Here is a 24,100-nt window from a genome sequence, read left to right as displayed (position 1 = left end):
GGAAACGCTGGCTGCGAACACTATGCACGAAGGCAGGCTTGGAGGTAGAAACACGGCCTCTTGCGTGGGCCGCGATGCGTCGGAGGAGAGCGCCATCTGGTATGGACGCAAGGAGCCGCAAAGAACCGGGCGCGCCGCTCCGTGGCCTCCAAGATACGCGCCGGCGCGCACAAATGGCGCACACCGTGGTCGGTCTATGCATAGTAGAAACGCTTGGAAAGGAGTTCTTTGAGTTTTCGCGTAACCTAATTATATTTTCTCGTATAATCAAATTACATTCCGACGCTATCATGTATGCAGGTTGTGTGTAAGTGGTGCTTTACGATTTATCTACGTATTTTAGCTTGACAAGTTCAATTCAGTAAATTTCTTGTGCCAGATGGAGGGCCTGAGTATGGGTGGTTCGAAAATCTTTTTTTGTCGAAACAACGCTGGACGCCGGATTTTCTGCGACACGGCGCTCTTAACACTGTCGCATTTAAATGATTTGTAGTCACCCAGAGCGTAGAAATTGGCACTTCGTCGGCTACAGAATTAAGACACCGCTGGAGGAATTATCCCACATCAAATTCCAGCCCAAAGTGTGCGTGTATACTGGCAACTTCATTTACTAATTATGGGCGTCTCATGGCACAAACGATAAGTTAGATATCAGTAGCGCCCAAAGTAGTTAGCAAACTTGCTTAGTCAATAACTTTTAACGGACCCACAACGTTCTTTATTGTTCTTTTCCAAGCGCGCAATTTTGCTAAACCTCTTTTTTTATCCCCGTCTATGGCCGAAGAGCATCGTGCAACAGGATAAAGTTTGGAATACCGGTGTAACACGGATGCTTTACATCGCGATTCTGCCGGATTGGGATCGAAATTTTGCATCGCGATTGACTCCCTTCCGCCGGCTTGGGCAAATGAGCCAATCGCGATGGAATATTTCGGTATCGATGGGCATCGACACCAATTCGAAATGCTTGTGGAACACCGGTAATTAACACACAGTTCGTCGCACAAGGACCACACGAGGCGTTGCCACGAGCGCTGGCTGCGACTCACGGCATTCCCACGACTGCAACAGGGGCGGGCAGCACCTCTTCGCTCCACGGCGCAAGTGCAGGCGCACTTCACAACTCCTTCCGAGCCCGTTGAGGCGGCGACGGCCTGCGCGTCTTTACGCCCCCCCCCCCCCTCTCGTACTACGCGTGCACTCGTCCCCACGTACAGGCGCGCCGTGACGAAAGCGCGCGCAGGCAAGCCTTGCGTGAGCGCGCCTTATCCTCCGCGTGCCGCTGATATCCTCGACGCTTGCGTTATCGTCGCTTGGACGCAGCAGCGGTCGCACTCGACGCGCGCGCGCCCTTGCGCACGGGGAGTCCCCGCTCCGGACAGCTGCTGGCTTCGGGGAACGGTCCGGCTGATTAAGATAAGATCTTGCTATATGGACAGCTGACGATACCCTCCGTCCGATTGCGCGCTATGCGACGTATACTACAGACTGCGTGCCCGCTCGGAGGCCATGCCCGTTATTCCCTCAATTTTTCTGGTGGCTTTCTCTACGAGTGCATTAACAGCCAAAGTGAAAGTCTATAGTTGTCAGCTTTCGAAATATCGGGCAGGGACGCGCTTGCCGATAAAAGACGTTTCGTAAGCCACAGAACGACGCAATATAGCGAGAGACACGTGGCAACGCCCTGCTGAAATCGTCGCAACTCCGCGGCTCTATTCACCATGCATGACGTTAGAGATGGCACAGTTTTGCTAACCACGGGCTCCTTAAAGATAAGCGCCTACAAGTGCCTACGACGGCTTCTGCAGAGAAAAGTGTCGAAAGGGCCTCAGCGAAGGCACGGCTAATAAGAGCTCAAGCAAGACGATATGAAGCCGAAGACAACGCAAAAAAAAAAGTGCGAGAGGAGGAGATGGAAAAGGCAGAACGGCCAAGCGGACTGTCTTTTGTTATCTTTGCTAAACTGCGAGACATTGCCAAGATTCTTCATGTCATGCATGTAATATTTTTAAGCTTGAAACTTCAGAATTGCTTATGTAAACATTCGTTCGGTTGTGTGAGTACAGTTTCTCTATAGGTCATGTGCAGGCGGTACATTGCAGTTGAGCTGCTTAGTGCATAATTGACTCGGGGCCGCTGAGAGTGAAAGCCACTTTTGCTCCAGGTAGGATGACTCTGTACTACTTTCTTTAATATCTGTATATACGTATATTCCAAGTAACGCTCCAAATAACTGATCTTGCTCTTCGATTGCCTAGTTCAAATTTCCTTTCTTGAGGAGTGAGGCTATCATATTACGCGTTTATCAAGTTGCGCAACGGCTCGTTTGGATAGAGCTTTCGTGAGCGGCTGCCCACTTACGTACAGATGACCTCGCTGCGTCCGGCTACCCCGGGGCAAAACGGCAGGCGAGAAAGGAGTACGCGCGCCGCCGTTCGCGGCGCATACGCATATTTATGCGCAACGCGAACGTACAGCGGGCGAAGGGAACGACGTAGTGTTAGTTAACGGCGGCCCTGGCGGCGCGCCAGACGCGCTAGTCACGCGCCGGCGGGGCAGCACCGTTAATCGAGGCCCACGCAAGACACAAGGTTTCACTTTCACTGCACGTCTGTCGGCCGTACACAGACAGACGCGCAGGCACTAATAGTTAGCCAAGACCGACAGAACGCGAAAGCTCACTCGGGGCGAAGAGGAGAGAAAGAGAGCGTGTCGCCGGTTTCAGTGCTGGTGTCGTTCGAGTGGCTGCAAACGGGTAGCGGTTCTTGGAATACCTAACGGCGATAGCGCCGTTACCTCGAATTTCGACGGGAAGACGACGTCAGAAAAAGCACGCTACGTGGTAAAAGCGCTCATGGCCTTCCGTGCAGTGTCGCATACGGAGACGACGTTCCGGTGTATACCTGGCAAAACGCCTCCCTTCGCGGCATATATTTAAAGCGCTTGCGTAATTAGTGGGGGATTTAAGGCTCGTTATGCATTCTAGCTGCTGCTGACATGCGACCGACACGGTACTCCGAAAGATAGGCCCCCGTTTATTTTATATTCGTGCGGTTAGAGATGGCTTCGTAACCGTGAGCTTCAGAGGCCTTCCGAGGGCGGCGCGAGAGACGAAGAAAATAGCGAAGCCGCGAGCGCGATCACGCGATATTCCAATATTGGAGGGACGACGAAGCGTTGCGCGCACGTAACGTCATCGGAAGGAAAGGAACCGACAGACAGGGCGCCATACTCACAGGATGTGTTATCGATGAATTATGAAGAGAAAAGAATGCTTTTCAATGAAACACGGATAATTCGGTGGGCGTGTGTATAGTCACCTACATGCTATACTCTCCATGGGCTGGGAATGGGATGACATATTGAAATTCCCTAGGGGAGGGAGAGCGAGAGAGAAAGGGGGGACGGAAAATATAGACTAGTTCGGTTATCCTAACCCTTTACTGCACAATTTTTTGTTTCCTCAAAATATAATTCATGAAGTTGTAGGGAAGCATAATTGTACCTGTACTCCCATGGAAACTTACTTTAGCGAATGTCTGTGGTTTCAATTTGCAGAAAAAGGGTATGTTGCATATTTGCAACAATGTGCAAATAAAGAAGGAGTTGGAAGTAAAAGATAGATTTAGTGCGATTCATACTCCGATGCTTATTTGCACGAGACAATCATTGGTGCACCCATGATTTAGTGTGGAACAAAATGAAGCACTTGTACATGCATGCGCAGCACAGGTGGTTCCCACACTTCGTCATGCAGATTCCCGTCCAGCCAGGAAACAATGCAGTGTTTTCGGGTTATTGTCAAAATGTAGAACATCGAAGCACAGGCATAAAGCTGTGCCCGTGACGACGTGACACGGCAACGTGCGGAGGCACAGCGTACTTTTGAAAAAAAAAAAAGGAAATTCGACCAGTGAACATCTTGTCCACATATTGAATCGAAATGGACTTACACTCCTGGCTGTCGTGGCTAATTGAATAGTCACTGCCTTCACTATCAGGAGGAATTTCTAGGCCATACCAGCGTTTCGAAGCCATTTCCTTATTCCGAAGAAAATAAACCATGTACACGTTGTTGCATTTGTGCAACATAGCAACGTTCTGTCGCCAGGAACAAACTATTCCGAAATTACAATATTTTTTTGAACCTATAGAGTCAGAAGGATGTGGAGCATAGCGTAACAATTTTTTTTGCGCTTTGTCTTATGGAGAAATACATTTACAATTTTTAAAACTTACCTATACCACTGCTCCTGGGCGCGCGCAGCCTCTGCCACGTTTGTTTTGGTAGAAGATGCAAAGAATTAGCACAGATTGCAGCACAAGGTGCCGCGTTTTACAGACCAATGTTGCGGATATGCAACAACATGTACAGGAAGCTCGAAACTGACTTTGCTTCGGTTTTTAACGCCGTTCATCAGAATGTTGCGTAAATGCAACAAGGTGCAGTAAAGGGCTAATGTGCAGAAAGCATTTTTTAGAGCTTGTCGAGCAAGCGAACGTCTTGAAGATAACCAAATAAAGTTCAAAGCCTGACGTTGCCTAGAAGGACAAGGCACGGGTGCGCTTTTCATTGTGAACTGCATATTTCGTCCATTTGACTCTCGTAGAATGTTCTTTCGTCGCTATATTGGCTGTATACACTGTAACAGGATATGCTCAATTAACTGCTCCTGTAGCACTGCATTATCACAACACGGATTGGACTGAGGTTGCAGGACAGTGACATGCCTACTCAAGTGCGAGAGGATTTGGTGCTGTAAAGGCGCGCTCACACTAGCGGGAGACTTCCCGCAGCGGCACAGCGTAAACGACGCCGCTGCGTCGCAGCTGCTCGGAATGACGATCACACTGCGCGCGTTTTCTCGCTGCGGTTCTTGGAATGTAGAGAGAGGAGGCGTTGAGGGAGGACAGGAACACGCAGGACAGCGCGCCGAGCAACAGCCGAGTGTCCCGCAGCACGCGCGCAGCCTCCTGCCTCAGCCGACGGGGTTACTGAACTGGGACCGACGTCACGGTTCACGGTCGGCCCCCATTGGCTGTTCTCGTCAGCGGCACGGCAAAAATAGGTACCCGACCCATCGCTCTGCGGGACGGCAGAGCAGCCTGTCTGCGGGAGAAAAACCGGTTTGTGCGGGAAGCGGCGTGCGGGAAACGTTCTGCGTTGCGCGCTTTCCCGCTAGTGTGAGCGCGCCTTAAAGCAATAAAACCGCTGCGCGTTTGCGTTCTGACTCGTTGTACAGCCGTTTGATCTGTTATCCAACCCAAACTGCACTGCTACTTCACGGCTTCAAGTGTGTTGTTAAACTGCGCTGATGAGTTAAATTTACCCATGTCACATTTCGCTTCCTTTACTATAACAAAGTCGGTTCTCTAGAACAAGAACTGCAACTCACGGGTGTAAAGCTTAGTTAAGTCTTGTCCGAGGTGGCCGGTGCTGCGTCGTACGCCTCTTCACCCGGACAACCTTGAGTGACGTCACGTACCGTGGCCGCAACCTAGCGAGACGGAAAGAAAAGAAAGGAGAGGAGTCATTTATTTTTTCAGCTTTGTGACCACTACGAGGACAAGGTGTAGAAAACAATCAAAAAGTAACCTTAAATAAATGCTTCCGTCTGAATCGTCAATACATTCAAAAGCTAGCTGCGAGCCTCTGCGTTCTCTACATTAAAAGTTTACCGACGTTCTCGTTAGCTGCATTATTCAGCGCGCTCGGGAATTCGCATTAAAGCGATGCCCGGAACCCAGGGTTCGTTATTCGATCGCTGGCGCTTTCCGTACGAAGCCCGCGACGTGCAATGACTGGCGTCGCTCGTGGTCGCCTCTACAGCATCGTCACACTATCAATCATTACAGCTACACTGTTCTATCGAGTTTACGCCGTTAGAGAAGAGATGGTAAAATAGCAGCAAAGTGGCACTATAAGCCCACGAAGAGCAGAAAGAAACATATACTGGACGCGAACTAACGATCAGCGGGCTCGCTACACACTGGACAGGGCGACCATTAGAAGCGCCGAGGCAACAACACGCTACACGGCGTGCAAACGCCAGTGCAACCATTAACGAAAACCGTTAATAACAACGACCAATCACGAAAAGAAAAAAATATATATCGCCAGTGAACGGAATTTAAATCCACTAAAACACAATACGTCGGGACGCAGGTTCTTCCAATAATAACACAAAGTCGCCTCGACGCGTGCTTAATTGAGCTGTAACGAAATATCTGCTGGGCGTAGAAAGGAGCAGCAGCGGCAGAACATGCACGATAGCTCCACCTGCTCTAACACCGGGCGCGATGCGAAGACCCGCACGGGAGCACTAATTGCTCTCGTCGACGACAGTTTCACGGGGCGCCTCCTTAATTGGCCAGCGGACAATCGCCGTCACACGCCGGCATTTTAAGCGTAACCTTGCCGCTGCCTCGGGCCGTTACGCCGAGCCGACGACGAGGCAAGGACCGTCTAAGGTAGATCAACACGTTCCCATTCTTTCACTTCTACAGAATTCAAGATTCGCGTGTTTGCAGAAACACGAAAGAAAAATGTTTAGGAGTTGTTACCCGTCGCTATACGCCAATTGTTAGGAGCTTGATACCGGCATGGGTGGCTAGTGGAGGCTTAAAACCACAACCTATGTGTTCAATCCTGGACACGAAGGAGATACAATGAACTTCTATAGACAATTAAGTTCACTGAACAAATATATAGAAAACATCCGAGTCTACATAGCGTGAGTAAGTCCTCGTATTGAGTTCACATGAAGGATGTCACGAGCTGCAACATGTGCGGCATGTGTTCTGGTGCCACGAAGTCTGCGAACCATTCGCCCTAACGCGACAACTTGGGACAGACACAATCAGAGTGCCACACACGGTAAAACGGTAGGAAATTAATTAATTAATTAATTAGTCGATTAATTTTCGGTAGGTAGGCTCGGCGGAGGTGAAAGGTCGTGTCCTCGGCGATGACAAATCCCCGCACCACGTGCACGCGTCGGGGCACGAGGGGCACACGTGCCCGCTCTTTCTCTGGTCAATATACGAGCAAGACACGCGAGCTTGGGGTCTCCGGAGGTCCGTGGATAACGGTGCGTGCGTGTGTGTGCATGCGCGGTCTTATCGCCAGGGAGCCCGAAAATGGGGAAAAGCGATAGAGAGAGGAGACTCCGGTTGTCCAGGACTCGCGAAAGCGACGAATGAGCCAAAGGATAAAAGCCCCCCACGTACGCAGGAGGCTACGCCATCATGGACTCGCAAACGAGACGTAGCGTGCCACAATGCACGACTGTGACAGTTGCGTACGTAATGCGCCATATCAGACTTAGCTATGTGCGCTCAGCGCAGATGTGAAGAGGCTGTATCGATCACCTCCTCTACCACTGTTCTCTGATTGAATAACGAAGCTAGATATATACTGTGTGCCTTGAGCAGACTGCACGATAGGCCTTTTAACTAAGGTCCTCGGAGCCTGGTTGCAACGCTCGCAAAGCCACATGAGCTCTTCTACAATGCCCGAAGGCATCAGACTTGAATGCCCGAATGTAAAGACGCTGTGGCTCATTCAGTGTACGTGATTGAGCTGAACCCATGTCTTCTGTCTTTTTCATTCCCTCCTCGCGTGTAGAGTAGCCACTAACTGTACAAAAGTATAACCTCTCCTTCTTTCCCTCTCTCTCTTTCTCACAATCTGTGCCAATGTTAAACGGAATTCTAGTAAGTTCTCGCCGTGCCCCGAGTTTGCGAGACACGGCGAGAACATGTTCCAATTCCACTGAACAGGAATAAGTCAGCACGTGATCATCTGCAGGGGTCCCGTACAACAATACAGATAACAGCTGACAGGAGGGTTTACAGGAATTACATAAGCCTGATCAGATACCCTCACAAGAGTTACAGATGCCCTTGACCGGAGTGTTCGCACTCCGTTTCACAATACCTTGCATCTCAAGTGGAATCTACGACGCTTTTCATGGCGATGTGGAACACACTCTAGAGAGAGCAGACGACGTACTGACAGCACACTGCGACACAATTATTCCACAAATATTTGTTAATGAATGAAGCCACGGAGGCCGACGACACCGGAATGAATTTGTGACTGAGTTTGTCGAATTATTTCAGTGGATATTGCCTAAATCAACGCGACAAACCTGAGCGATTTTTCACTGCGAATTCTCCCCACTTCAAACGCGCCTCAGCCAGCCACATGCTGGTTGTGTCCACTGCGACTGGAGTTGGTACACCGATTTTCAAAGCACTGACTAGCAATATAATTTTTTTTTGCACCCATGCCCTGCTAACATTCACTTAAAACTACTTCACAGCAACGCAAGCCGTCCGGCTTAAGCGGACTAAGCGGCGGTTTGCAAAACACTTCTTTTCGATCACATATAGATACGGTGAAACCGGTAGGCTATACGGCTGGAGTATGACGCAACGCAAGATACGCACTGGAGCGGCTGCGCCTACGTTGCGAACACCCGCAGAAGGAAAAGAGCGTCCCTTTATAAGAGTCAGCCCGGCGTGCTTGCAAAGTAAAAAGAAAACTTGAAATTCTGCGAATCTCTCTCTCCGTCCGATCGAGTCGAAGCTGTCCACCCTTTCGGCACTCCTTTGGCCCAGCTGTGCGAAGCGGCAGCTGCCGGGATGACGAGGTGGCTCCGCGCAGAGCGCTTAAGAGAGAGAGAGAGAGAGAGAGAGAGAGAGAGAGAGGTGGAAGGTATTGCAGGTATTGCACGGGCATTAGGGACACACGATGCGCCACGCTTGAACCGCGTCGAACATCCGCCTTAGCTATCGTAAGTTCGCCCACAGCGACACGGCGGCGGGCAACAATCGCCGCCTGGTGTCGAAGGGCATCTCATGTCACGAAGCAGACCGGCTTTCTAACTGCTGCGCTCAACGAGGCGACTCTTTTCGGCAACCTTAGTGGCGGTGACCCTGCGCCGGGACGAGCCTTTCTCTTAACAGCGCTCGCTCACTCGGCCGTGTAAATTGGACGCAGCGATGCGAGACCTTAACGAGCTGGACATTAAACGGCGCTTGACGGATTCGAAGCCCCCTGCAATGAGTCCTGGAGCTCTGCGTTACATCAGGCCTGCGCCCATCCCTCCTTCCACCTCCCGCTCGTTAAGATGCAGGCGCGGTCGACGATGAGCTTAAGGCGAACCGGAAATTAAACGCCACTCGAGCAATTCATGATTCTTTTTCTCGTGTCCCGCCACTACTCCTTTCTGCGAAGTGGGCGCGCGGCAAGACGTGGCTTTAACGACCATCAGAATCGGGATACTATACGTGATGCATCTACCGGTACAAGGTACACGCTCGCACGACGTTTAAACTCCGGCACTTGTCACACTCCTCTGCACAACGAATATGGAGATAGATTCCTCTTGATGCTATCTAAAGACAGACTTGAAGACAATCTTGACAGCAACTCGGCACAGATAATTTTGACAAGAGGATGATCACCGTGTCACGCCGACGCAGCATTACGATGACAAATGATTCCACTGTAACCAATTCCCGACTTGCCACTGCCAGTGATCGTGCCTGACGCCTGTACCAGGTCTATTATAAGTTATCTCAATAGACCAGAGCTTAACGGTAAGCACAATGCATCGACGAAGGTCCGTAGCATTCGTTACTATCAGAAGTACGGTCGTTACACCATGCCGTGCCCATCCTTCCCCTTCACCGCGAAACGCCCTTCCTGCTCCGAGTCGCCTCCTTAAAGACCCTTACATGGCTGAAGTCAGGAAGCGAGCTGTGTCAAGCGCATATCCACGAACGTTTTAACTATGCGCAGGGACCCAAATCATACGGGACGCGCGGCAGCAGGGACGGTTGAATGCATACACCCGTCAGCACCTGCCCCTGCGGAGCACCAAAGGATTGACTGCAGACACATCAAGCTCTTCTTGTCTCGGTTCAGTGGCCAAGACTTAGACGCAGCACACACACGCGGGCGCACTCACACACTCTGCACATCTGGCCGCTGTTCCTCAAAGCGTGACGCCCTAGGGCGGATGGAAGTATGAGCACGGGCCCCCTCTAAACTGCCGCCCGCCAACGACGGGGAAAACAATGGGCTAGCTTAAATTACTCGAGGGTTCGAGAGTCAAAGGCTTCGCAGTCATTTCGGGGCCAATGATCCTGAGCTGAAACGAACGCGAGCAGCCTGATATATTGGGGAGCCTTGCCTCCACGAGGTGTCGTCTGAGCGCCATCGCCGGCGTCTTGCCAACGGCGTTATAACACACGGGATGTCATCCGGCGTCATGACGGCTTGTTCGCGATGCGGGAGCGGAAATATCTAACGTTCGCGTTACCACACGTGACTAAAGCGACTCACAACATGTGACTAAGGTGCCATGGTAGCACGTGGCCAGTATCACGAGCGCGAAGCACGGCACGCGGTCTTTTGTGTGATGGATCAGGCGACGGCAGTGCATTTTTCGATGTTCGGTTATCGCTGTCGCCAACGAATTAATCGGACAACTTGTACCAACCTAAAAAAGAAAAAAGAAGAAAAAAGTAAAGAAACCACAGCTTTTTCCAGGCGTGTATTATTCGGTTATTTGCCCTAGCATCAGCTCAAGAACACGAACTGTCACTTTAAGGCGTCTAGGTTTTAGTTATTTAAGACTCTTCTATGTCGTTGTGTGAATCAAACTTACTCTATAAAACCAGCGGCGATAAGTTCATTAACCATTGTGACTGAATAAGTAAAACTGCTCTGAGCAGCCCTCACAGCACTTCAAAAATGTCAACTGACATTTCTTCTACAAAGAAATCTTGTTGCCGATGGCTCCAAGCGCTCGAAAGGGCTTCATCTGAGCTCAAATGTTGGCGACCTACAGGGAGAAACAGATTCTTGCCTTCGCCATTTTTATCTGCTCCAATGTGAAATACGATAGCTCTGCGCTGTTCATCTTACGTTCGCGCCTGGCAATCATCTCACGATTATTCTCGATGTCTTCGAGAGCCTCTTATACCGCGCCAACCGCGGTGTATCTCGAGTACCTTCAGCATGCCGTATACGCGCTCTTTTGTCCGCGTCTGTGCGTGGCCCGGCAGGCTATTAACGGGCCCGCGAGCCATGCGCTCGCTATGACGCCACCGCGGACGCACTGCAAGAGATCCAACCGACGTTCGGAAGCAGCGGCGAAGAGTCAGCAGTCGACAGCTGCCCAGTGACAGAAGATATGGTAGGCGCCAAACAGCGAAAGGCGCACGCGATGAAGGAGACGGAGTTGACGTGTGACGAGAGAAGCAGCTACACAGCACGAGGACGACGATGGCGAGGTGAACAATTGTTCCGCCCCAAGGTTGCACAACGTATCGGCGTCGTCGGTCACAACGGAAAAAAAAAAGAAAGAAAGAAAACACGGCAACGCAGCACTGTGCACGCGGCGCGCAAGCCCCGAGCCAGGCGGCAGCAGTAGCACGAGCAGCAGATGCCTCGGCGCCAGGTGCCCCGGACCGCAGACGCAGAAAACGCGCGACGCAGAGACGACGACGCTGTGTGCGCGCACGCGAGAGAGACGTAAGCGCGCTACGCGTATGCGCCTCACCTGTCGCTGCGAGCAACAGCAGGCGTCGCCGACCGCTCTGGAAGCGAATTATAAGGGGCTCTCGGTGACGTCACGGAAAGGCCTGCAGCAGCCACGGCAAGCACCGCGTGCTGCACTTCGTGACGCGCGCGTCGCGCTTTGACGTGCGCAGGGTTCGCCATTTCCTTTTCTTTGCCGGCCGCTCTTTGCATGCGTTGCACTGACGTCAGGGATTCTGCGGTACGAGGAGCTGGTTGTCGCCGTTGTGCACTTGAGTACTGATAGATGTGGACGGGTGCACAGCCGATCTCAAATAAACACAGCTGCCTGGGATACGACATTCGTTGTGCGTGTGAGCCTGTTTTTGATTCTGGCCCAGCTGCACGTTGGATCGGCCGTGTTGCGGTACGCCAGATTCTTCGAATCGAAAGTCGAGAAGAGAGAGAAATAGTTACAGAAATGCAGAGAGGTCGGCCTGAGCTACAGCTTGCTCTGGCCTGCTGCTCTACGCTTGGGAACAAAAGACGGGGAAAAAGGGCTGATCAGAGTTCACAACGTTGCGGCATGTCTAAAGCCGTGCGTGTAGCCCAATGGCTTGCAGAAAGGCTATATCGGCACTTGTTATCAAGGCTGTGCTGTTTGCATTAAGCCAAGGACCCAAAAGAAACTCGTCTGATAGCGGCCTCTCATTGATGTTTGCGATGGAAGAGAGACCAGTTGCTGCGGCTCTTGCGCGTACGCGGGACAAACGCAAAATATGTGATCTAGTGTTTCTGGCACCCGACAGAATTCACAATTTGGGCGGGTATCACTGCAACCTATCAGATGTAAATAACGCATGGTGAATACGACACCAAGGCGAATCCCGTGCACCATACTTGTTTGGCTTCTTTTGAGTTTGTGAGGTGCACGGGAATTTCATTTCTCGGTCCTATTTATGCTCTCACTTGTGTTAACCTGGTTGGGTTAACCTGGTGGTGTTAACCTGGTCGGGTCCAGTGCTCCAGCGTAGAGTCGCCTATTACGCAACGAAGTAGGGCGTTTGTGTATGTTCGCGAGAACGCAATGCATAGAGAACATTTATTTAAAGCAGTTTTCGCCTCCGTGTCTGCCTCTTCATTCCCTATCACGCCACAGTGTGCACGTATGCACTGAAAGATTATATTGAGTCCATTTCAATTTCCATGATAGAGTTGCTTTGTAATTTCTAAAGCTATTCAATTATACGGGCCCTTCTGAGGATGCAGTGAATGGATTGAATAGCTGACCTATAATGTAGAACGTCAATTTTACAAAACAGACTGCTGACGGAAAATACTCCCGCTTGTGAACGGTCGTAAACATGGCGGATTCGGCAAATGTCTGCGAATTTTCATGCTGAAGTTCGCTCTGGAATCGACGCATGCGCGTTCACTATTCCAGGAATCTTCAATGGTTATTGCGATGTATATATGACTATCACATAGCCCCTTTTTAATATTGCTACGCAATCCCAACAACAACCAAAGTATAAAGACAAAGAAAAACGACAGCTTAAGAGACGGTAAACGTAGATGTAGGCTTATTTCAATTTACAAAGAAAACGAGAGGCGCTCGTACAAACTCCGGGAAAGGAGTTCACGAAGTAAAACAGCCTGCTACCCGACACGAAAGGCAGTGGTGTAAATAGAACTAAATGCTTCTTGAGGCGCAAAGCTTTGTACAACATGCTGTAGGAGCATGACGGCTTAACAACGAGCTCTGTTTCTATATATGTTTCTATAGAAGAGGTGTCGAATGTGGCGTACTCTTCACAGAGGCATCGGCGTTCTTTGAAGTCCGACGTGTGAGTGAGTATTACGTCGTAAACTGCTGATTTGGCCACGTGTGACTCAGCCCGCTATACAAGCTGACGCATCATTGCATAATGACGCAGCGGCAAATCATGAGCTGAGTCATACTGCTCGCAGCCATGACGAAATTTCGGTTACAGCCAGCTATTCAGTGAGAAAGAAATGAATGTGAGACCCGGCTAGGTGCAATTAAAATTAAGGGAGAGACACAGAGAGAAAAAAGAAATCTTACTTATCCTGCATACAACCTGATCTTTTAAAGTGAAGTCAGCACTTTGGCGATTAAACATTACTGCGCACACGTCACGTCCGGAAGCCCCCTGGCCAAGAAATTCAGCCTTTTCGCAGAACCTCAGCTCAAAAGGCTTTCGTACTTCAAGACACAGCTTATATATATTCCTAGTCTCATAGGCTGCAAGAACGTTTGCCAGGATCAAAAATATACTAGAAAGCAACAAGAAGTCAGTTTGAAGTGGTGAATTTTCTTTCAAAAGTATATTGGCATTGCTTCGGCGGAAAAATAGAAGTGTACAACTTTTTTTTTTTTTCGATATGTCGAGCCTAAAGTGTAGCACGAGCAGGTCAGTGAGACGTCACTGATGTCAAAGCATTTTCTATTAAATCGGGACGTGTTAGGGGCGCGAGAAGCTTCCTCATAACTTCCGATAGGCCTGAGTAGCTCATTTAGTATGCAACGTATTTTTAGTCGATAAACTATGGCCACGTGGAGACGCATACAAAAACCAATGGCGTCACGAGAAGCTGGTGATAGAGCTCCGAAGTGGCGTTGCCAACCGTCTTTCGATTTGGTGTATTTCCTGGATTACCAAGCGTCCCCTAACAGTAAGTGTAAACTTTTTTGGTATTCGACAGGATTGCAATTGAACAATATACCTTAATAGAAAATTCCTCTTCAGTGCCCCTTTAAAGGCAGATTTTAGAGGAGCTGCGATTCCACCATGTTCCTGACACTCTCCTCCGAAGGCGCGAAATGCATAAAACGAGAACGTCACTGACGGCGAGGTGCCTGAGAGGGGCGACAAGCTCGTGAGACGCGGCCTCGGCATTGAGAGCGTCCAAGCGGGGAGCAAAAGCTCGGAGCAGGCACACACGTTTTTCCCACGATATTAATCGGCTTCTGCCGGCCGTGCGCATTATTCAGCTCCTGACAGGAATCTGCTGCGCGCCGCCTCAATTAAGACGCAAGATGCCCTATAATGAGAGTGTAACTGACGCTAGCGGGATCGGCCGTGCGGAATGCAACTTCCGGAGACCGAAAATAGAGGTGTCGCAAGAGAGAGAGATGAATGGACGGACCTGAGCAAACAAAGCAGGCGAAGCGTGTAGAATGGGAACCGAGGTGAACACATTACGCAGGATACATTACTATAGACTAATTTCGTTCACGCACACTCAGTGCCGACGCGTGGCGCTGCGAGCGCGATAATGGAGACGCTTCGGCATCTATTTCTACATAGCGAGAGCACCACGGCCCGGCCGCTATGAATGGTGCAAGGCGTGGCGGTTAGGCTTGATCCACGCCGTAAATCAAACCAGATGCGCAGCGCTGTTTTCCGACCCGAAGGGGGGTGCGCGCGCTGGAAACCGACCGCTTGGCGTCACGCGATTCTCACTGCAAAGCAGGGAAGCACGCTCGTGGCGCCACCTTTGCAGAGTAGACAGATACTGGCAGAGCATGAGTCTCGCAGGCACCGGTCGCGGTAGCCGGGACCACGCGATAGGTGACCAGCCACCCAGCGACTATACCATGTACCTGTTACGGCCCGCCCGCAATGCTCGTAAAGTACCGTTTCGAAGTGCAAACCTTAAAACCGTCGAAGAGCTATGAAAAGTCAAACAACATGCTTTACGAAATTAGCGCTCAAGTTGCAAGGGTGTTTTTATGCAGCCATGATTGAAGCTCTGCTTGAAACATTTCGCAAATTAAGGCTTAGTTCGGCGTAAACGAAAGGTTGTTCAACGGCCCACCCTCGCCAAGTCCGACAATGGGCCAAGTGTATTTCCTACTTGGAAAAGTACAGAATACAGCCTTCTACGACATAAAGGCGGGATATAGCGGCGCTCTCCAATTCCGGCAATATCGCTCGAGATAGAGATCAGAGGAGCGAATCCGCACATGAGCGAGCGCAGCGCCATATCTGAGCGAAACCACAACCGACCGAGGTTGCTCGACGACCGCGAGGACGAAGAAGGCTAATCGAAGTAGCCAACCACATGCCCCCCCCCTCCCCCCCCCCCCCCCCCCCGCCGCTGGTACCACCACCAACTCTTCTCTCGACCGTGAAAAAGTCCCCGCCGCACGCTTAACGGCCGCTTCTCACGCGACGGCGAAACACGCTAACGCATGGCCAAAGCGCCGGTGGGCTCGCTCTTGCAGGGCGACAGCGTTGGCCGGTCTTCGTCAATGCCGCTCCTGGGCGGCCGGTTCACGACGAGTACGTATCGAGATATCCATCATTTGCGAATAGACTAATGAATGCTGGTATTGTGTGCCACCTGCGTAGCTCCAGATGACGGACAGCTATAGCTTGACGCCCAGAGGAAACGTAACGAGGCCCATGAGAATGGTGCGACTTGGAGGACCCAGATTAACGAACACGCAGTGGGGCGCTGGTTTCCCGAGCAGATTTAAGCGTTTGTGGTCTCCGATGTGTTATTCGCTTCCGCGCTGCCATGCGCACGTCGTGAGATAGGCTTCCCCTGATTAACGTCAATGAAAGCAATCGACGCGCTAAAGGACGGGTATCATATTAAAATACAGCCACTCAGGACAACTGCTATCGCATTAAAAACCTTTTTCCCCATTATAAACATATATATCTCTTGCGGTATCGTAGAAAAATTGGCCCGTTCGCTTTTCAGTTATATATGTTACGCTTCTCTTTATTGATAATATTTCACATTCGGTAGGAGAAAAGAATGTCATTGCAACTTGTTCCCACTGCGAACCTTGACTAATCCCTCCTCGTGGGTACGTGCCATATTTAAAAGGCAACAGCAGCTTTGTTGAGGTTTTGCACTGTAGTTAAAATACTTGACCGAAAATCCGGCTGGAGACATTAACAATATGAAGCACTTATAAATTGAGGAAGTGGATTCTCGTGCCAAAACTAGCCAGCAATGTAAAAAAAAAAGCAGTATTGAGGCTTATTACAACCGTTTAACGCAGTCCGGTGAGCAAAGCAGAGGTGTGGTCTTCTTTCCAGTTCAGAGTAGTAGACAGCGATCGACGACCAAAGAACCTAAGCAAGCGGAATGTAGACTGTTTTCAAGGCACACGGCGAGCAACATGTCGCTGACCGCTGTGGCAGAGTTCCTACAGCACGGCAGTACTCCGAAGCTCCAGAGGGGTGTATATCCCTCGTAATATCTGCGACTTCAGAGCGTCGAATGTACTACAGGGTACCCAGTATGCGGTCGGACATTAGGTTAAGTTATAGTTAAACCCAGAAGCTGCTGAAGACGATGCGCACTGTCATGACCTCGACGTTACACTGCTCCTTGAAACCAGCAGACGGACGGCCATGTTTACCGCATTTATAATAATTTTCCCTGTACTTTCCATCGACGTCTTCGATCGCGCACTTGGCTTCGCCGACGTGTCTGAACGCTTTTCAGATTTCCTCACCTACAGGGCGATAACGTCATAAACGGGGCACTGCTGTTAGAACAGGGGCGCGACATTAACCACAACAATGGCGGGACGACCGTTGAGGCCGCATGGATGCGGGAAACAAGTGGCTTTCATAGTCTTGAACATGATTCGCACCTAGAACTGCACTCTCCCTGTAGGGCTACAACTATTTAAAAGGGGACATGTGATGTCTTGCAACTTGGAATTGCAAGGCTTTTTCTTTTCTTTTTCTCTCTCTCCCTCTCCAATGCGGCAGCCTTATAGGCGGACTGCACATACTTTTTAGGTATCCGTCCGACGACAAATGTTGGCCGATTCCAAAGCAAGCGCAGTATAGGACAGTCGCAAACCTCTAGGTGACACGTGCACGTACCAAACGTTTAAGAGAGCGACTGTGGTCGCTCTGTTAAACGATTAGAGGATTGATGATTAGAGCATTGGGTTGCCATGCTAGGGAAAACAGGTTCGAACCCGCCATTGGTCACGCATTTCTTTACCGCATTCGAGGTTCACTTCACCCACTTTGGAGGTATCTAGCCCACAACTCCAGGTGAATTGAGCGCACGAAAACGCGCCAAAGTCGGCACAAAATCTCACGTTTGTAAGCGGTACGAGCGATAGAAACGTCGCTTCGATAATCAGTGCGTGCAAGTCGCCCGTGACAAACGCGTGCGCAGCTGTCGATCGAGACACTCAGCAGTGTTAGTTGTCTTCTTTTTCTTTAACTATGCCATTTCTAACTGTGCCACCTGAATATGAGAGAGAGAGAGAGAGAGAGAGAGAGAGAGAGAGAGACGCTTCTATGCAGGGAATCAAAGGTTGTGCACATTACGTAAATGAAAGAAGTGGTATGTGCCAGAAACGCTGAGAACTAACTTCAACAAAGTATAAGCGAAAGACCTCAAAAAGTGTGGCCGCATTATTTCGGGAGACAACACCGTCACGAGTTATCTCATTTTTCGAAAAACCTCGCTTAAAATTTCTCCTCGCCGTCCCCCTCGATGACATCCACTTCGCTTTTAACGAACGCCTACACTTTACGACGTAGTGCCTATAGGCGGCCTAACACTGACCGTGCAGTCGTTTTCCTTGTCTACGTGCGTGTCCTGGTCTCTGCCGACGTTACGACAATCAGGAAAGAAGCTCGAGGCGCTTCCACACGAAAGGGTGCGGGCGAATCGCCGTAGTAAACGTGGTATCTCTAAAACGGCAGACAGCCGGGCGTTAACAAACAGGCGGAAATTCTAAACGCGTCGCGTACGCTGCAGGCTTGCCACACACGTCTTTACGCGAAGCCACGCCAGTGGGGGGCCCCACCATTTCACAATAACTCGCGGAAAGCGAGAACGAATCCGGATGGACTCTCGCTTGCAAGGCGCGCCCCATCCGTTGACGTCCGTCCCGCAGAAGCAGACGAGAGGAAGACGTTGAATGAACAGTAAAACAAGTTCTATTACTTTTTTTTTCCTGCAAGTTCCTATACCAAAAAAAAAAAAGAGAGAGAGAGAGAGCAGAGACGAGCGGAAGCGGCCGCCGCAGCGATAGTACCGAGTAGAACTCAACGGATGCGTACAACGCACGGAAAGATCTGCGCAATGGGACGCCCTCTCACGTTTCACTGACGTCGATCGACGCAGGATGGGTTCTGTCCGTTCGGGGAATTCCGAGAGCGGCGTTCCGAACGACGCGTTCGATTTGTGTTGGCTCAGTTTGGTGGCGTCACAGGCAGGCAACGGATCTGCTGCCTGCCCCATGGGAGCGCTGTGCGCTCCTCTCTATATGAGCAGTTAAATGTCGCCGCTCGTTCACTACGCCTAAATGTTTTTTCAGTCACAACGCCGAAAAAAAAAAAAGAAACTGGACAGCAACGTAAAGAATGTAATAGTGAAAACTGAAATACTTGTAGTAGTGCTAAAATAATAGTAGTAATAGTTGGTAAAATGAAAGAGAAAAGCATGAAACGTAGTAGTAGCGTCTCGTCGTAATAATATTTTGCATTATGTACTTTCCCGACCTGGGTAAAGATTTGTACTTGGTTTGGGAAAAGGCAAAAATGTGTATAAAGTGCACCCTGCACAACGTGACTTCAACTATCCTAAAGCTAAAAATTTGTCTGCCACCACCATGGCATGCCACAATGGCTGCTGGAGGCGAAGAGTTCGATTCTCGTGTTTCATTTGTTTGAGCACTGTCGGTGAAAGAACTTGATCTCAAGGCGATATTAATAACAACCCCCTTGACGTCACTCGAACATGTCAAAGCGAAAATTTTCGGTGCCGCTGGCGGCTCAGAGTCAGTGTGTTTGACTTTGCGCACACAACTGACGCGGCCCACCGTACCTGCATTCAGAACTATCTCGGACATCGACGGCCACATGGAGACATGATGCGAGGCCAAGCGGTGAGCCTCCCTGCTCCACTAATGTATCGAAAGGGGGCCACATACAGACATCTCCCATATAGGATTCTTGGCGATCCTTTCAAATAGTTCATTCGGGTCAGTGATCACCATGTCATAGTATGCTGAACTGCGGCTGCGATAGGATGAGGATACCTCCCGGCGGTAGCATGGAAAGGCAATTATGTAAATGTAGGCATCGAGCGGTGATTTGTCAGCGTTAATCACATGCATAACGATATTGGAGTAATAGAGCCATGAGAAAAAGGTCGGTGACAAGGACGCGAGAGTACCAGCACTATACTCGTCATACACGTGCTAGTTCATTCGTTCAGAGTTAGTTAGGGAAGCCTGCGCGCTTTCTTAGATAACAATTACAGCAGTAGTTCTACATCTAACGTCAGTTTTCAGGACGTCATCTGTGCACGACTCAAGTATTACGTGTAGCAAATGTTTCTTGGCATTAAACAGACACGCACTTTCGATGCAAATTCATCTTCACATTAAATCAAACCATTTTAACTCTGTGTAGAAGACAGAAATTGGTTTGCTTAGTAGTTGCGGAATCACGTCCAAACCTATCCTGCGACAGCAATTTAGTTGGGCTACTCGTATGGCACTGCTATACGAGTAGCCTGTTAACTGTTAGCGTCACAGGTTCTTCGACTACCTGCGGAATCCGTGAGTGCACGTTGAGTAATGTTACTGATGAATGACATGAGCCGGCAAGCCGAGTCACTTAAGACATCCACCAACCAGACAGTAAACGCGAAGTATACAGAAATCAAATGAATGAAGAAGACCAAGGAATCCTTCAGGGTGACGCGACTCGTACCTGGTGAAATCGACAGGAAGTCCATCCCGTCGGGTCGACGTCGATCCAGAACGAAGAGAGCGTCGAAGATCGGTGTTTCTGGAGGTCCCCCCACCCGCGGACGCCTAGATACAAGGTCCATCTTCTGCAGGACAACTCGGTCATGTGGTGGCAAGCCGCCGGTCGAAGGTAACAAAAGGACGACGCAGTTGTCAAGTGTCAATGCAATAGCGCTGCGGCCAACAACAGTCCGGCAGCGTTGAGCGTCGACGACGAAGGCCTGTGAGCAACGTATACGGCAAAGGCGGCGCACGTGTGAGGCTCTGCGGCGCCGACCGGACGGACGAACCCTGTCGGCGGCAATGTGGCGTGCAGCAGGCGACACACGCGCCCGCGCGCGCTTTCCCGTAACCTACGGACGAGATGAGGGTGAGGGACGCCGAGCCAACCGCACGCTCGAGAGTCGCGCGTAGGCAGCGGCGCCGACGCCAACGGCGCTGCGGGCTTCAGCGCCGCCGCCATGACGTCACCGAGCGGTGCGAGTCACCGCTTGCGCAAGTAGACTGAAATCGAGCAGCAGCAGCAGCAGGAGCGGGGCCGTGACGTCAGCGCTTCCTGCGGGCCGCCGCCGGCGTTCCCCTCACGCACGCCGCCAACGCCGCCAGCGTTGCCGTCGCTGGGCGCTCTCCTACACCACAGCTGTACGACCGCTCGCATCCGCTCGTCGTCTGCTGACGGATCTCTTTAAATCACGGCGCACGTGGTTGGCTAAACGGCGACTGGAGCCCAACTCCACAATTTGTTTAAAACAGGCGCTCTAAATGGAAAGTCCATGGGTAGAGAAACCGCCGCAGCCATTCACGGTAGGCAAACTCGCTCATTATGTGTTGGTGTCGAAAAAACAAAGAAGAGAAAAGGTGCTTTTGTTATACGCGGAGATTGTACACGCCATGCTCTCTTCGCAAAAAATGCTACGGCGTAAGCGATGGCCGGATGTTGAAGCGTGGTTTCATGCAAGCGGTAGAGCAGATGAGAACGTAGCGTCTTCGCTCGTAGTAATACGTAGCAAGCTGCAAACAGCCCCCGTTGAACGTCACCGTTCATAGTGGTTCACGGATGTAGGTAAGCTAGGGGCTGCTCTAGGAAGTTTCTTTGCAACTTACGCCTGCCCAGAAAGAATCAATGCTGTAGTGCGTTTTTTCTTTGTTCGGAATGAAAAACACAAAGGTCTGGGAGTTTCGGGCCTAGTCATGTGCTCGACTCTCTATATGTAGTAATGGCACCACAGTAATGAATGCGAATAAAACATATCTCATTGCTGAGCGTCTTGATCATCACAAAGTGGCAGCTACGTAGGAAGTTGCTGTATCTCCGGATTTATCAAAGTATTTTCGATACCGACACTACCCGCCTCCCCCACAAAAAAAAAAAGAAAGGGAAAAGAAAAAAAAAAGTTATAGAGAAGGAATGCTGACCGTATAAACGACCCAAACAACGATTGTGCACCTTGAAATCATCGGCTGAAATGAGGAGCGTAATATCTGCCGTGCCAAGCAATCGCAATACAATTCTTCGCAATACCGGATACAACAATAAACGACCGCCGAGGTTCCTCTCATACACAGAGCCCAAGCTTATCACAAAAGCATGATACGCTGACGAAGGCGCAGTCACGGGTTAGGTAACCTAGGCATTGCGGACTCACGAAGTGAGGCTGTGCTTCTCATAAAGCAATCCGATGACCTCATCGTCATACGGATTCACATTCTGGCTCACGATAAGCGTCACAAGTGGCAAAAGCCCCACGTAAGTACACCGCACTGCATTACACAGCTAGGCTGCAGTGCAGTAGTCGTCGCCATCCCTGAACACACTGTATTTTTGCCCGAATAAAAGCTAGCCCGTCAGCGCGCTTTTTACGAGACGAACGACACAGAACCTGTAGCACAGAACGCAAAAGCTGAGTAGTACGCATTTCCAGAGAACCAATGTCGGGAGAATGAAAATATGAAGCAATTTGCATACACGACTTAGTTACGGCGTAGTGCGCAACGATATTCCGGCCACGCAGCTGCGAACACTCACCACTTCCCAGTGGACTGACTCATCAGCATTATGACTCAATGTAGAGAATTCGGAGAAGGGGATGCAATGACCTAACGGCATTATTAGGTAATCCCGTTAATACTGAGAATGACTTTAGGCCCATAACCAACAGGCTAATTACAAAGGAAAAGAACTCGTGAATTTGGATGCATTTAGAAAAAGACAACGTTGTTGCTTTCTCTGACGTGGCTGTTCGTGCATACGTGTTTCAGCGCCATGAATTCGCAGGAACTGCTATTATATACACAGGCTTTACGACTCGGTATGGGATGCCGCGTGGGAACCAGCGTAAATAACAATAAAAAAACTTAAAACAAGACGGTATTTGTTTCATTCAGTTAAAGAAATCCCACATGTACTATCCTTTTGTCTCTTGTGCTTTTATATGTGCGAACTTCACGCTTCTTTTACAAAGTGCATACTCTGGTAGTTTCCGCAATTGCGTGCCTGCGAGTTTTTGTTTCAATGTGAGTAATGACTGCTTATCTACTTTCACAGATATTGTATCACGTTCGCAGTCTTAAGTGCCACGCAATTAAGCATTTTTCGCGCTCGAAGGAAAATGACGCCGCAAACGAGTGACCACGCAGTGCGTGACTCACTTCGGCCTCACACGACAAACATGAGTCATGAGACTTCGCGAGAACGGCCAATGAAGCGACGTCAGGAAATGGGAATAGCTCGGTGACTGTGCGCGAAAAGTGCTAAGCGTCCCGATTTTGTGTGAACGGGTCCAGGCGTGAACAACGTCAGAATTAACACAAACAGGCGACAGACCATTGCCGACGGTTTTCCTTGAAGAAAAATATTCGCCAGCTTCTAAAGTTGCATCCCGGCGCTTAAAGAGGAAGTTTGGTAGGTGGTTCTCCGCGATTTCAAAACGCTCTAAACGCGGGAACGCCCTCTGTCTGAACCTGCGTTTCTTTTCGTTTATTATTCTTAAATGTGAAAAAAAAAAGACGGTTTGGTTTCGGAAAGTTTTTCGTTCGTAAGTGCTCTTTGCCATTGTCCGGCCCTCTTCTCAAACATCACGGTCGGCCGACAGCTTCTCTTACGAACAGTTCTAGAATGACAATGTATTTGAAAATATGGGCGCAGATGCATTAATCCACGAGTGCAATTTAAGCGTTGCCAAATTTAGGTTGACAATCGTGAAGTAGTACGTTAGTAAGTTTGCCGCTGGCCTCAGTCTGAACTTGTAGGTGGCGCTTCGTATGCACGTTAATTGATTGACTGATTTGATTTATTGATTCTTTTCAAAAACCAACTGCTGAGCTATGAGTAACGGCGTGGTAGTGTTATTCTTTAATGTGCGCTTAACTTTGAGTACACAGACATTTTAGTATTGCATCTTGAACTGGTTGAAGAAGAGAACCAAACCTTAATAATAATAATTATGGGGTTTTACGCGCCAAAACCACTCTCTGATTATGAGGCACGCCGTAGTGGAGGACTCCGGAAATTTTGACCACCTGGGGTTCTTTAACGTGCACCCAAATCCAAGAACCAAACCTTAATTGGAGATCGCAGGGAAGGGCCTTCGTCCAACAGTGGACATAAACATATGATGGCGATGATGATGATGACCAAACCCGCGAACGCTGTGGATATCCACACTTTCGCAAAGAAATAGCGCTAAGCCAAGTCATGTGTGACCGCAGGATAAAACTTGCTACACAGCATTCAATCCTCGTCGTGTTACGCACACCTTGTTTCGATTTTAAATAACCTGGTGCAC

The 24,100-nt window shown here is 49.9% G+C and overlaps 1 long non-coding RNA gene across 1 annotated transcript in view; it reads right to left on the bottom strand.

Annotated features, from left to right (window-relative positions):
• LOC135898403 (uncharacterized) overlaps positions 1-24,100 on the bottom strand; it is an 85,115-nt gene that overhangs the window by 33,218 nt on the left and 27,797 nt on the right. The window contains exon 3 of the long non-coding RNA XR_010563321.1: positions 5,397-5,498. This is a non-coding gene — a long non-coding RNA (uncharacterized lncRNA). The remainder of the gene's footprint in view (positions 1-5,396; positions 5,499-24,100) is intronic.

This window comes from Dermacentor albipictus, chromosome 4, assembly GCF_038994185.2.
Source record: "Dermacentor albipictus isolate Rhodes 1998 colony chromosome 4, USDA_Dalb.pri_finalv2, whole genome shotgun sequence".
NCBI lineage: Eukaryota > Metazoa > Arthropoda > Arachnida > Ixodida > Ixodidae > Dermacentor > Dermacentor albipictus.
Note: the sequence above shows the minus strand (reverse complement) of the source record. Positions and strands in the feature narration are given on the sequence as shown.